Raw genomic sequence first — 16,146 nt, 5'->3', positions numbered from 1 at the left:
GTTTAATTGCCATATTGTAATTACTTTGCCACCATGGCCTATTTATTGCCTTAACTCCCTTATCTGACCCTATTTGCACTCACTGTATATAGACTTTGTTTTCTTTTGTTCTACTGTATTATTGACTATGTTTTGTTTATTCCATATGTAACTCTGTGTTGTTGTATGTGTCGAATTGCTATGATTTATCTTGGCCAGGTTGCAGTTGCAAATGAGAACTTGTTCTCAACTAGCCTACCTGGTGAAATAAAATACAAAATAAAATAAAAAGTTGAGGAGAGACTGACTGCATCACTTATTCTTTTTACACACAGCTCTGACACACACACTTATCCCACAAGACATGCCACCAGGGGTCTTTTCACAGTCCCCAAATCCATAAAAATTTCAAGAAAGCGTACAGTATTATATAGAGCCCTTATTGCATGGAACTTCCTTCCATCTCATATTGCTCCAATAAACAGCAAACCTGGTTTCAAAAAACCGATAAAGCAACACCCCGCGACACAACACCTCTCCCTTATTTGATCTAGATAGTTTGTGTGTATGCATTGATACGTAGGCTGTGTGCCTTTTAAAAAATGTATGTAGTTCTGTCCTTGAGCTGTTCTTGTCTAATGATGTTCTGTATTATGTCATTCTGTATTATGTTTCATGTTTTGTGTGAACCCCAGGAAGAGTTGCTGCTGGTTTTGCAACAACTCCTAATAGATCCTAATAAAATACCAAATACTTCAACTAAATGGCTATACCGAAGCGGACCTGCAGGTGGAGTGGAAAGTGTGCTTCCAGCCCGGAAACCTGGGACCTTGACATAAACCTTCAAGAGAAATGACAGTAATTGGGGGCATATTAATTGCATAACAGCAATTTAGAATTAAAGTGGCTGCATGGTTTTGAAGATTTGCAGCTTGTCAAGCATTTTCTGACATTCCCTTTGACAAAATTCTTACCTAGCACGGACCAACAAAACTCCAAGACTTGTTAATCTATGCTTTAATTCACAGACAGATACCATAATATAATACTCCTAATAGGTGTGTTTAGTTGATTAGGATCTCCATTAACTACTGCACATGCAGTACTACTGCTCTTCCTGGGGTCCACAAAAATGTACAAATACATGACAAAGTACAGAACAGTTATAGACAAGAACAACATAAGATATAACATTACATTTAAAATAAAAAACTAAATATTGGTTAAATATTGGAAAGACACCGATAGACAACCAAAATACTATTACAAACTACTCATATATACAGTATCAGTCAAAAGTTTGGACACACCTAATCATTCAAGGGTTTTTCTTAGTTTTTACTGTTTTCTACATTGTAAAATAATACTGAAGATATCAAAACTATGAAATAGTTGAAAAATCTGGCTTCCAAAAACGAAAAGAAAGTGTCACGCCCTGACTATAGAGAGCCTTTTTATTCTCTATTTGGTTAGGTTGGGGTGTGACTAGGGTGGGTAATCTAGGTTGTGTATTTCTATGTTGGCCTGGTATGGTTCCCAATCAGAGGCAGCTGTTTATAGTTGTCTCTGATTGGGGATCATATTTAGGCAGCCATTTCCCCACGGTGTTTTGTGGGATCTTGTTTATGTGTAATTGCATGTGAGCACTCCATAGCGTCACGTGTCGTTTGCGTGTTATTGTTTTTGTGCATTTCACGAATAAAAAGATGTGGAACCCATATCACGCGGCGCCTTGGTCCGAATGTTATTATGACGATCATGACAGAAAGACAGGAGAGAGAAAAGAAAGGGCGACAGCATGTCACCCAATGCTTCACAAAGGAAGGTGGGTGTAGTCCGTGAGTGTTGGATGACATGTCAGTTGGCATAATTGCAGGTACTGCAATGCATTGAGGACAGTAATGTGATTCTCCAGTCAGGAAAAATCTCACTTGACACAGAAGGCAGCCAATATCAGAGCCTTAAAGGAAGAGATGCAGACTCTTAGAGATGGATGGGAGTCTCTCCTGTATGAGGCAACACTGATTGCTACGCAAATTGAAGTTGCACTCCAATTTAGCAAGGAACACAGTCGCCAGAGGAAAAGGAAGAGATTCCATGATGAGACCTCTCAAGAGGAGACAGTTCAGGACAGTGCAGCAACGGTGTTTCAGAAGTGTTTTTTTACTGCTATGGACAACATCATAAGTGACTTGGACACTAGGTTCCACACCACTGCAAAAATTGTATTAGAATTTTCTGCTGTTCTGAAAGTTGGGCAGATTAGTGAGGATAAAGTCCCTTCTGTGTACCAACCACTGATCATTAAGTATTCCAGAGTTTCAAAATGAAGTAAGACACCTGAACACTGTATATGCTGCCACTTTCCCCCCTAACTTGTGCCCTCTTGGTCTCCTGAACGCAATTTGTAAGATGCAGCTGCAAATAAGTTTTGAAGTGTGCATTGCTTTACGTATATTTTGCATACTGCTCGTGACTGTTGCTGGTGGAGAGAGAGCTTTCAGTAAGCTAAAACTGATAAACTATTTGAGGACATCTATGTCCCAGGACAGTCTTTGCAGTCTTTCCATGCTGTCCATTGAAAGTCAGTTAGCTAGAAAGCTAGACTTCAAAGACCTGATCAGTGACTTTGCTAGCAAGAAGGCTCGGCGCTGGGCTCTTGGTGAGTAAGGCTGAGCAAGGGCCAGTGATAACTGTTAAATGGCATGTCTATGGATATTGGATCACTACACACATGATGCCCACAGGCTGAGAACAAGACTGAGAACAGACTGAGAACAAGAAATATCTTAAAGTAATGGCTGGATTGCCATACAATTTGGTGTGCACAATCAAGACCACAAGTGGAAGATGTCTATTGATTTGGTGACCTCTTGACCTTTTCCTCTAGTGCCACCATCATGCCTTTTCATTTCCATTTTGTTTTCCATTTCCATTTTTACAGCTGCTTATTTTCAAGTTGGTATGTATACTTAGTTCACAAATCTACTGCTGATTTTATTATTTTGTTTGTTATATCATTCTATAGATTATAATTTATTGCTTAATAGAAGAGGTTAATGTATATATTTAAGTTATATTTATTTTAAGTTATTCATTAATGTTAAGAGAATTTTCCATTCATGAATTTTCCCATTAAAATTACATTTAGACTAAAAGATTACCTTTAATCCATTTCTTATAGAGGGTATCAGTCTTGCATCAAATAGTGAATTCCACTGTATGCAGAATGTTGCATGCATGTCTGCAGTGTTATATTTTCACAGCTCACTGTCAGTAAATATAGTACAGTAAATATTGGACTACAAGAGTTGCAAGCCTGCAAAGGTAGAGTTATTTAAAGCTTTGAATGGGTCGATTGGGTTCTGGAGGTGTGGTTACAGCAATAGCCCAGGGTTGGTGTGGCCCAATGTGATATCTTTTCATGGGGCCCAAAGTCTCAACTGCGCGGAAATCTAATTAGCATAATGAAAAAATCCTCATCAAAATCTGTCAGTTTAAGCTAGAGATATCTTTAGGAGGTGAAAGGTGACAGAGCTAGTGCAGTGTTTGTCAGACCAATGAGACATCCTGAAAATCGGTCTTTGCACAAAATTGTCTGTAGCATCACGAACATGACGGTGTTCTCCGTTTTGCTCTCCTACCCCCACAAGCGTCTTGGGACTCGTCTGAAGTCAGTACAGCCGATCTGCCAACTTCTGTATGTACAGTAATGTCAGATGGCTACACACTATGTATTATGACCCTCTGTTGAAAGGTGAGACTCTCAAGAACACGTACATGTCTGTTGTTTTGCTCTAGGACGTCCACAGGCCTCACAAGACTCGTCCCCTGGTACCAGTTGAACACATTTATGGAAGTACAGTGGGGCAAAAAAGTATTTGGTCAGCCACCAATTGTGCAAGTTCTCCCACTTAAAAAGATGAGAGAGGCCTGTAATTTTCATCATAGGTGCACTTCAACTATGACAGACAAAATGAGGGGATAAATTCCAGAAAATCACATTGTAGGAGTTTTAATGAATTTATTTGCAAATTATGGTGGAAAATAAGTATTTGGTCACCTACAAACAAGCAAGATTTCTGGCTCTCACAGACCTGTAACTTCTTCTTTAAGAGGCTCCTCTGTCCTCCACTCGTTACCTGTATTAATGGCACCTGTTTGAACTTGTTATCAGTATAAAAGACACCTGTCCACAGCTTCAAATTACAGGCCTCTCTCATATTTTTAAGTGGGAGAACTTGCACAATTGGTGGCTGACTAAATACTTTTTTGCCCCACTGTATGGAGACTGTTTAGTGACAAAAATAAAAGGTTAAATAGATGTAAAAAAAATAATAATAATAATAATTACAAATCCTTATATCTCTCAGATATAGGATAGACACTTTAGAACAAACTTCCATAACATTAAAATTCAAAATCAAATTATCCTTGGTGCGAACTTCTTAAAACAATTCCATATAGCTTAGTAGAAATCACCCCACCCCCCCTTTCTACATATGATGCGAAACCCACCACCGGATTATGTGGCCAAAGAGCTCTATTTTCATGAGAACTGCAAATATGTCTACAACAATATGTCCTACTGTTGAGTAATGACATCTCAGTGATAGGTGGATCCAATTGTTGCTGACAGAATGACATTTGAGAGTAGACACTCACCTAACCCATAGGCAGTCTCTCTTTCTCCATCTCTCAGTCTGAGAAAAAGTATCTAGCTTAAAGGTCAATGTTGGTTTACTAGCAAAAACAAATCTACAGTGTACATAGTTTTCATATGAAACAGTGCATCAGGACATTTGCATCATCATTCACATCACTTGCTGATAACAGTCAATAACCGCTAACCGCAACACTGCTTCATAATAAACACATCAAAAACAGTTGGGATCTCCAACTGGGTTCGAAGTCATATCACGCACCTTAAATTGTGCCATCATGGTAAATAAGCATCACCAGTGTGCTATGATGGTCTTAGACATGGAGGATTTGTATAATTCTCTGAATATTGTTTATTAGCATACGAGTCATGTGAACATGGTGAAGGACAAGAGAGTCACACTAGGCACGGCATTCCACTGAGCCCACTGGTGTCTGTGTGAGAAGACAAAGACTCCATCTGGCCTCCACCAAAGGATGTGCCCGTGTGGAGCATTTCTTCTATTCACAAGACCACAGGTTCCTCTTCACAAGCTCAGGGATGGAGTGGGTCAGAGCATTATGAGGGTAGCTGGTTGGTGTTGGGAGGTGTCACTTTAGCACCCCAGAGTCCTGGATGATCCTCCCAATCTCTCCTTTGTCCATCACAACTGAATATTTCATACCAACATATACCAACAATATCCTTGTGGGGACCCAAAAATGTATTCCCATTCAAAATCCTATTTTCCCTAACCCCTAACCTAAACTGAACCCTTACACCAAACCCTAAAACTGATCTTAATTCATAACTCCAAGTGTTACACTAAACCCCTAAACTTAAAAAAGCCTTTTTCCTTGTTGGGACTGGCGAAATGTCCCCACTTGTCCAAATTTTCCTTGTGAGGACTGGTACTCACAAGGATAGTGGTTGGCACTCGCATGCATGCACGCACCCTCGCACGCACACACACACCTCCTTAGTCCAACACAATGTAATTGCATCTGGAACGACAAGAGCTGGAATCCAGGCAGGCTTTAGTGATAAACTCCCCAGGGTCAAGAGGTTTATCTGGGAGCAGCTGGAATCCAGGCAGGCTTTAGTGATAAACTCCCCAGGGTCAGGAGGTTTATCTGGGAGCAACTGGAATCCAGGCAGACTTTAGTGATAAACCTCCTGACCCTGGGGCGTTTATCTGGGAGCAGCTGGTATCCAGGCAGACTTTAGTGATAAACTCCCCAGGGTCAGGAGGTTTGTCTGGGAGCAGCTGGTATCCAGGCAGGCTTTAGTGATAAACTCCCCAGGGTCAGGAGGTTTGTCTGGGAGCAGCTGGAATCCAGGCAGGCTTGAGTGATAAACTCCCCAGGGACAGGAGGTTTGTCTGGGAGCAGCTGGAATCCAGGCAGGCTTTAGTGATAAACTCCCCAGGGTCAGGAGGTTTAGCTGGGAGCAGGCTGGCGGAGATTTAAAGGTTATTCCACGGGATATTGGAGGACAGAGAGCAGTGTTGCACATCCCATATACCCATGCCCCATCGCCTTTCAATCACCCCCTAAACATTACCCAGGCATAACCCCTCAGCCTGCTATGCTTTGTCGAGCACTGAAATGTTGCTTACACATTAATACTGCATAGGCATTGCTAGAAATATACATGACCAACTTCAGCAAGTATCTCAACCATAGAATCTCAAGTGCCTCCTCTAATCTCTAATGTTAAATTCTAATTTGACAAACACTTAGCTATTTTTCATTATTGTCAGTTAGGTAATGTAATATTCAATATAGAGAGATAATGATGGATGCTGTCAAAGTTCGTAATTGATGACCTATGAATGCTGCCCATCCATTTCTGACAGGGGCAGTACTGTAGGTGTAAAGTGGTCTAAGCAGGCCCCTCCACTAGCCTGACGACTCACACTAAATTGTTCCGCTGCTCTGTCGTTCGATACATACTTTAGTCTGAGACTGCCATCATTAAAGTTGTTTGTGTTGACGAGGGGTATGAGGGGCGTTGTACAAAACAAAGTCATCAGCGCTCGGATCATCTCTAATCAATCAGAGTATGAAAGCAAATTTCAAACTGACACTTTACCCACGAGTGTTCTGGCTCAACCCATCGGTTTCTAGACCAATCAAACGGCCCCGAATGTGTTCACATTCTGTGAAGGGTCGGGGAGGTACTCAGATCCAGACTCATTAAGGAGAAGAAACTAACGTCCCCCGGCGTGGGTGTAGTGTTTGGACGGAGAAAGGAGTTTAGGTAGCCAGGCAACCCCTCCACCACCCACCCCCTGCTTCCTCCTCTATGGTTGATCCCCTTCCACCTCCCTAATCTAGCTGCTTTTGTGACCCATCTCTGATTGCAGTGTCTGGGGCCTGACGGCACGCACACACCTGGCCAAACAGACAGGCATGCTCCCCCAGCTGGCTGCCCAGTCTCATTGCTGCAGCACAACAGCAGAGATTAGTGTCTGTGGGAGCATGTGACAGTATCCCTGGCTCATTGTGCGTGTCCTCCACTTGTAGCAGTGTGTGTGTTCACAGCTGGGTATTTCTCTGCTCTAGGTACAGTATGTGTGTGAGAACGTTATGTGTGGTGGTATCACCCATGACCTTGAGCTTATTGCGTGTTGGAAGTGCCACAGAGTAAATCTCAAGGTGTGTGTGTGTGTGTGTGTGTGGGGGGGGGGTGAGAAGCATTTCTCTGACTCCACAGGGATCACAGGTGTTGATGTCAACCCGTCTAATAGATTTTCAGCTGCTGCCATATTATCGACACACACCACAAACCTCATATTACATACACACATTCTGATAACAGCTGGATATTGCCTGTAATGCATGTGTACATATACTGTCCAGTACCTACCCACTCATGTGCAACCATATTCAAACAAAAGCCTTATAGAAATCATCTATCAGTCCCCAATAACATAGCAAATTTGATAGAAAGCTTATCTGAACACAAGCAAAGCAAAAGGGAGAAAGCTGAAAATGTGTCATATCATTGTGTTTGTGGTATACTTACGCTGTTGTTATTAGTCATCTTTTTCTCTAGGGAGTCCTGTTTGAACACAGGCATAGACACTCTCCCTCCTTCCCTCGCTCGTGCCTACTCTCTTTGTATCTCTCTCTCTCTCTCAGGCTGTTAACGGAGAGTGATCTCTCTCATCTCTGCTCTCCGTCACACTTGTAATCAGCCGGTGCCATTTCATTTGGCTCAGTAATGAAAGCAATCCCAGTACCTTTCACTCCAGCACACCCTAAATAATGAGCCCTGCTTTCCTCTCCCTGTCTCCCCCTCGCCTCTCCCCCTGCTGCATAATGGCTGGGGAAGAGCTTGTGTGTGCTGGAGTAGAGGAAGCATGGACACACTAGAATGCTTTTGTACTCCACCATCCTCTCTTTGTTCCACTCTGAGTTCTGCAAATCAATGTCTATTCTTGAGATATAGTGCATTCGGAAAGTATTCAGACCCCCTTGACTTTTTCCACATTTTGTTACAGATTTATTCTAAAACTGAATAACCCCCCCCCCCATCGATCTACACACAATGCCCCCTAATGACAAAGCAAAAACACGTAAAAAAACAACAACATTTACATAAGTATTCAGACCCTTTACTCAGTACTTCGTTGAAGCAAATTTGGTAGCGATTACAGCTGTGAGTCTTCTTGGGTATGACACTACACACTTGGCACACCTGTACTGCTGCTCCAGCAGGTGTATTTCACTGGTCATCGCCACTTTCCTTCCAGTTCTCTGCTGCCAATGACTGGAAGGAATTGCAAATATCACTGAAGTTGGAGACTTATATCTCCCTCACTAACTTTAAGCGTCAGCTGTCAGAGCAGCTTACCGATCGATCGCTGCAGCTGTACACATCCCATCTGTAAATAGCCCATCCAACCACAACCTACCTCATCCCCATATTTGTTTTTGTTTTTCTGCTCTTTTTCACACCAGTATTTCTACTTGCACATCATCATCTGCACATGTATCACTCCAGTGTAAATTGCTAAATTGTAATTACTTTGCAGGTATTGGCCTATTTATTGCCTTACCTCCTTACTTCATTTGCACACACTGTATACAGATGTTTCTATTGTGTTACGTTTGTTTATTCCATGTGTAACTCTGTGTTGTTTTTGTCGCACTGCTTTGCTTTATCTTAGCCAGGTCGCAGTTGTAAATGAGAACTTGTTCTCAACTAGCCTACCTGGTTAAATAAAGAATAAAATAATAAAGAGTGAAATAAATAAAAAAAAATACAAAAGTAGAGTTGAGCATGTCGAGTTGAGTCACAAGTTTAAAGTCAAGTTTAAAGTCTCAAGTCAAGTAAAAAAATATATATACGTACAATGACTTGTTCAACTACAAATATGTCTATTTATTGAGGCTACTAGACAGCCCTTTTCATTATTTTGTCTACAACACATTTTGATTAGCCTATGTAATTGTAAAATATAACCTTAAGGGCATGAAATCAGCAGAAGGCAAGGCAGGTTGAAATGCTCAGAGTGTACATTTATTTACAGGTCTTGGTAAATAAATGGCGCCATATCATACCAAATATACATAGGCAACAGTCAAAAAGTTAGAGCAGCAGGACAGGTTAATACAATGATACAATCTGATACAACCTGAACGGACACTGGTAGAGGGAAACCACATCGAATCTGTCTAACAGGAGCCCAAACAGGTAGGCCTGTACTATAACCACTGGCCCCCAGGACCATACCATTACCCAATTGACAAATACAACCAATAAACTGGTTCTACAGTGTAAAAGGCAATATCCACATCTATTGTTACATTGGTACTTTCGTCTTGGTTATTAATGGTTATTAATTATATTGCAATACCATGCATATATGGAACAATCCATTTCTCTTATTCAACGTTATGACTGCAACGCGTGGAGCGCAGGCCACGTAGCCTATTTCTTGCGCACGAAGGCGCGCGCAGAGACATAGGACACAGACACACGAAACTCTGAGGTAATGCGGGAAATATGAACAAAGGAAACCATACATTTAATTAAATAAACCGAACTTACACCTCATGAGTCTTGCGAATGTTTATGTGCACTATAAACATCGCGCCCACCCCGAACAGGGTAAGAAATGGTTGGCTAAATTAAAATGTATCGTAGCAAACAAAAATACATAGGTGTTGCAATAAATGGTACGGTGATGGAATGATGAGAGGCTAGCAATTGTTGTAGTATTAGATGGAATATGAATTCACCACATAGGGCGTATGCATTTAAACGTGTGAAAGCAACAGGAAACATTTTAAGAGAAAAAAACAAACTCCCCTGGTGGGAGTTTGGAGATTGCAAGTGAAGAGCGTTGCCTATGGTACGTCTTTGCCACAGTAATAATTAATTAACAAATTCCAAACGCAAGCTTCAAAAGTAAATTATTAATTTCAAGCAATTGTTACATACCAAAAGACCAATAGGCCTATGCTAGTAATTGTTGCCCCATTGCTGATGAACTTGTAAAGTAAACAGTTAATATTCTTGATCACCAATTTTTTTGGGGGGGCTGCATATTTATCTATTATGCCAATCCTCTCCCTACAATTTGATGTTTGCACTGCACCCATCCTATAACCTTACAGCAAACAAGCAATCTGTTTGCTAGCTCACCCGACCTTTGTCGATTGACATTTTGCTCGTCCAATCAGAGTGCCAAGTGTGCATTTCACTAGCCAATTTGTTGCAGGTTTTTTGCAAGGGCAATGCTGTGGCTACTGTCTCTGACTGCATGTAGAGTAATCCATGTAGAATCTGTGCCACAAAATGAGTGACAAAACCTGGCCAGATCATTTCAAGTCCAGAGTCTTCAGGGTCCAAGTCAAGTCTCAAGTTATTTTATTTTCTATCAAGTAGTTTCAAGTCATCAAATGTGTGACCCCAGTCAGACTAGAGTCCAAGTCATGTGACTCGAGTCCACAACTCTGCTTATTGATGTCACTTGTTAAATCCACTTCAGTCAGTGTAGGTGAAGGGAAGGAGACAGGTTAAATAATTATTTTTAAGCCTTGAGACAATGTGTGCCATTCAGAGGGTGAATGGGAAAGACAAAATATTTAAGCGCCTTTGAACGGGGTATGGTAGTAGGTGCCAGGCGCACCGGTTTGAGTGTGTCAAGAACTGCAACGCTGCTGGGTTTTCACATTCAACTGTTTCCTGTGTGTATCGAGAATGGTCCACCACCCTAAGGACAGCCAACTTGACACAACTGTGGGAAGCATTGGAGTGAATATGGGCCAGCATCCCTGTGGAACGCTTTCGCCACCTTGTAGAGTCCATTCCCCGACGAATTGAGGCTGTCCTGAGGGCTAAAGGGGGTGCAACTCAATATTAGGAAGGTGTTACTAATGTTTTGTATATGGCTCTGGTGTTTTCTAATGTGGTGTCATCTGATCTGGTATCATCTAATGTGGTGTCATCTAATGTGGTGTTATCTAATGTGCTTAACATTCTTTACAGATTACCATCACACTCTGTCTCCAATGTACATATGCTTCTGGGCCTCTCATAATATTACTTTTTTCATACATATTAATTCTCAGAAAAAAACGAATTCACGTTATAGCCTTATTCTAAAATGTATTAAATAAATACAAATCCTCACCAATCTACACACAATACCCCATAATGACGAAGTGAAAAAAGGTTTTTAGGATTTTTACAAATGTATTTAAAATAAAAAAAACAGACCCTTTGCTTCAGACCCTTTGCTATGAGACTTGAAATTGAGCTCAGATGCTACCTGTTTCCATTGATCATCCTTGAGATGTTTGAGATGTTTGGGCATGATTTGGAAAGGCACACACCTGTCTATATAAGGTCCCACAGTTGAAAGTGCATGTCAGACCATCAAGACTCTTCCTAGAGCTGGCCTCACGGCCAAACTGAGCAGTCGGTTAGAAGAGCCTTGGTCGGGGAGGTGACCAAGAACTCGATGGTCACTCTGACAGAACTACAGAGTTCCTCTGTAGAGATGAGAGAACCTTCCAGAAAGACAACCATCTCTGCAGCACTCCACCAATTAGGCCTTTATGGTAGAGTGGCCAGATGGAAGCCACTCCTCAGTAAAAGGCACATGACAGCCCGCTTGGAGTTTGCCAAAAGGCACCTAAAGGACTCTCAGAACATGAGAAACAAGATTCTCTGGGAGACTAGTCAATATCGAGGGAAAGATTAACAGAGAAAAGTACAGAGAGATCCTTTATAAAAACCTGCTCCAGAGAGCTCAGGAACTCAGACTGAGGCGAAGGTTCACCTTCCAACATAACAATGACCTTAAAATACAGCCAAAACAACACAATAGTGGCTTCGGGACAAGTCTCTGAATGTCCTTGAGTGGCCCAGCCAGAGCCTGGACTTGAACATCTCTGGAGAGATCTGAAAATAGCTGTGCAGTAATGCTCCCCATCCAACCTGACAGAGCTTGAGAGGATCTGCAGAGATGAATGGGATTTTTTTTTATTTCACCGTTATTTAACCAGGTAGGCCAGTTGAGAACAAGTTCTCATTTACAACTGCGACCTGGCCAAGATAAAGCATAGCAGTGTGACAAAAACAACACATGGGATTAACAAATGTACAGTCAATAACACAATAGAAACATCTGTATACAGTGTGTGCAAATGAAGTAAGGAGGTAAGGCAATAAACAGGCCAATAGTGGCAAAGTAATTACAATTTAGTAATTTACACTGGAGTGATATATGTGCAGATGATGATGTGCAAGTAGAAATACTGGTGTGAAAAAGAGCAGAAAAACAAAAACAAATATGGGGATGAGGTAGGTCGTTTGTTGGATGGGCTATTTACAGATGGGCTGTGTACAGATGTAGCGCTTAAAGTTAGTGAGGAAGATATACGTCTCCAACTTCAGTGATTTTTGCAATTCTTTCCTGTAGAGGTCGACCGATTAATTGGAATGGCCGATTAATTAGGGCCAATTTCAAGTTTTCATAACAATCGCAAATCGGTATTTTTGGACACTGATTTTGAAAAAATTATTATTATTATTATTTTTCCACCTTTATTTAACTAGGCAAGTCAGTTAAGAACACAGGCTTATTTTCAATGACGGCTCTTTGCGAACTAATTTGCCAGAATTTTACGTAATTATGACATAACATTGAAGGTTGTGCAATGTAACAGGTATTTCACTGAAAGAATAAACATTTTGTTTTCGAAATGATAGTTTCCGTATTTGACCATATTAATGACCTAAGGCTCGTATTTCTGTGTGTTATTATGTTATAATTAAGTCTATGATTTGATATTTGATAAAGCAGTCTGACTGAGCGGTGGTAGGCACCAGCAGGCTCGTAAGCATTCATTCAAACAGCACTTTCGTGCGTTTTGCCAGCAGCTCTTTGCAATGCTTCAAGCATTGAGCTGTTTATGACTTCAAGCCTATCAACTCCCGAGATTAGGCTGGTGTAACCGATGTGAAATGGCTAGCTAGTTAGCGGGGTGCGAGCTAATAGTGTTTCAAACGTCACTCGCTCTGAGACTTGGAGTAGTTGTTCCCCTTGCTCTGCATGGGTAACGCTGCTTCGAGGGTGGCTGTTGTCGATGTGTTCCTGGTTCGAGCCCAGGTAGGAGCGAGGAGAGGGATGGAAGCTATACTGTTATACTGGCAATACTAAAGTGCCTATAAGTACATCCAATAGCCAAAGGTATATGAAATACAAATCGTATAGAGAGAAATAGTCCTATAATTCCTTTAATAACTACAACCTAAAACTTCTTACCTGGGAATATTGAAGTTAAAAGGAACCACCAGCTTTCATATGTTCTCATGTTCTGAGCAAGGAAGTTAAACGTTAGCTTTCTTACATGGCACATATTGCACTTTTACTTTCTTCTCCAACACTTTGTTTTTGTATTATTTAAACCAAATTGAACATGTTTCATTATTTATTTGAGGCTAAATTGATTTTATTGATGTATTATATTAAGTTAAAATAAGTGTTCATTCAGTATTGTTGTAATTGTCATTATTACAAATAAAAGAAAAACAATTGGCCGATTAATCGGTATCGTCTTTTTTTGGTCCTCCAATAATCGGTATCGGCGTTGAAAAATCATAATCGGTCGACCTCTACATTCCAGTCATTGGCAGCAGAGACCTAGAAGGAAAGGTGGCCAAAGGAGGTGTTGGCTTTGGCAATGACCAGTGAAATATACCTGCTGGAGCAGCAGTACAGGTGTGCCAAGCGTGTAGTGTCATACCCAAGAAGACTCACAGCTGTAATCGCTACCAAATTTGCTTCAACGAAGTACTGAGTAAAGGGTCTGAATACTTATGTAAATGTTGTTTTTTTTACGTGTTTTTGCTTTGTCATTAGGGGGCATTGTGTGTAGATCGATGGGGGGGGGGGGGGTTATTCCGTTTTAGAATAAATCTGTAACAAAATGTGGAAAAAGTCAAGGGGGTCTGAATACTTTCCGAATGCACTATATCTCAAGAATAGACATTGATTTGCAGAACTCAGAGTGGAACAAAGAGAGGAAGAGAGACAAAGAGAGGATTTGGACATTTTCACTTAGGGGTGTACTCCTTTTTGTTGCCAGCGGTTTAGACATTAATGGCTGTGTGTTGAGTTATTTTGAGCGGACAGCAAATTTACACTGTTATACAAGCTGTACAGTCACTACATTACATTGTAGCAAAGTGTCATTTCTTCAGTGTTGTCACATGAAAAGATATACTCAAATATTTACAAAAATGTGAGGGGTGTACTCACTTTTGGGATATACTGTAGGTCTGTAACAGTTTGGGTCTAGAGTGTATCCCCCTTTGAAGAGGAGGATGACCGCGGCCGCTTTCCAATTCCAATTCCCAACACTTGACTTGCTCTTAGAATGCACGGCTTGGACTTGACTCTTGACCCGTTTTTCTTGAGACTCGACTTGAGACTCTGACCTTGTGACTTGCTTGTGACTCAAATAATAGTGACTTGGTCCCACCTCTGTCAATAAGGGATAGTTTTCACCTGAATTCACCTGGTCAATCTATGTAATGGAAAGATCAGGTGTTCCTAATGTTTTGTATACTCAGTGTATATCAGTGGAGACTCCAGAGGAGGAAGGAGAGGACCATCCTAAATTAATTTAATAAAAATACAAATTTAAAAACATTTAAAAAGGTATACTTTTTTAGATACAACTATACTAAATATAATCACGTCACCAAATAATTGATTGAAACACACTTTTATAATGACGGTCTACAGTAGCCTCAACAGCACTCTGTAGGGTAGCACCATGGTGTAGCTGGAGGACAGCTAGCTTCCGTCGTCCTCTTGGTACATTGATTTCAATACAAAAACTAAGTTCATGGTCCTTACCCCCAACCGTAGACTTACACAGTAATTATGACAACTTCCAGGTGGACATCCTCCAACCTATCAGAGCTCTTGCAGACATGTTGTCCACCCAATCAAAGGATCAGATAATTATTCTAGTACTGAAAGCATAAGCTACAGATAGCTAGCACTGCAGTGCAGACAATGTGGTGAGTAGTTGACTCAAAGAGAGAAAGACAAAAGTTGAACAGTTTTGAACAAATTGATTTATTCAAAATTGAAGGAGAAGCGAGGGAGAGAGTCATTTTTCCCACTTTTAGTTTCACTTACTTAGCTAGCAAATGCAGCTAGCTAGTTTTGCCTACTGAAACACCCTGCTCAAACAGAGGGATGCTATGTTAGCTAGTTGGCTATGACTATCTAACACAACAGTGGGTCTCTTCCAAGTCAAGGTAAGCTTTTGGTTTTACAAATGTATTGCCACCGGGGTAAGTGCTAAACTGCTTACTGACTGTACACTAACGTTACTGCATGATTGTAGTGGGTTTACTAACGCGTTAGTTCTATTAGCTATGTTGACTATGACGTTACTTTAGCTACTATGGTGACAATGATGTAGGCTGTCTGTAGTGGTTTTAATATAGTTTGGCTTGGAAAGGTTTTTTCACTTGGTCACATTCAGCTGATGTGTTGTGCATTGAAGTCCACAAGCAAAGGGACAAGGTGAGAGGAGAGCGCTTAGATGCGAGAAGGAATACAATGTGGCTGCTATGAAAGTGAACTGTTTACCCGTGATCAGGGGTGTATTCATTCTGCATATTCTGTTGAAAAAAAATTCTCAAACGGAACAAAACGGGAATAAACACACCTGAATTTTTCAAATAAAAACTCTTGTTTGCAAATGTTGGACTAATGATTTACACCCTATATCAGCTAGATGCAGAAATAAGTGTGCAAGGTGGTATTGAATGTGTCACTGTCTGTCACCTCAATTTTCTCTCGATCTGTGTGCACATACGTAATAAACTTTCATTCATAGGCTAGGTGGTAGCAAACTCATGATGGGAATAGGGCCATTTTGAGTATCATGTAGTAGCCTAAAACTATCGCTTTTACATTGAACTGGGTGAATGGAATATGATTGATATTGATAGGAGCAGGGAGCAAGTAATTTAATTTG

This window comes from Oncorhynchus clarkii, chromosome 4 (assembly GCF_045791955.1).
Source record: "Oncorhynchus clarkii lewisi isolate Uvic-CL-2024 chromosome 4, UVic_Ocla_1.0, whole genome shotgun sequence".
In the NCBI taxonomy this organism is placed as follows: Eukaryota; Metazoa; Chordata; class Actinopteri; order Salmoniformes; family Salmonidae; genus Oncorhynchus; species Oncorhynchus clarkii.
The sequence above is the reverse complement of the archived record's forward strand: the minus strand, read 5'-3'. Positions refer to the sequence as shown.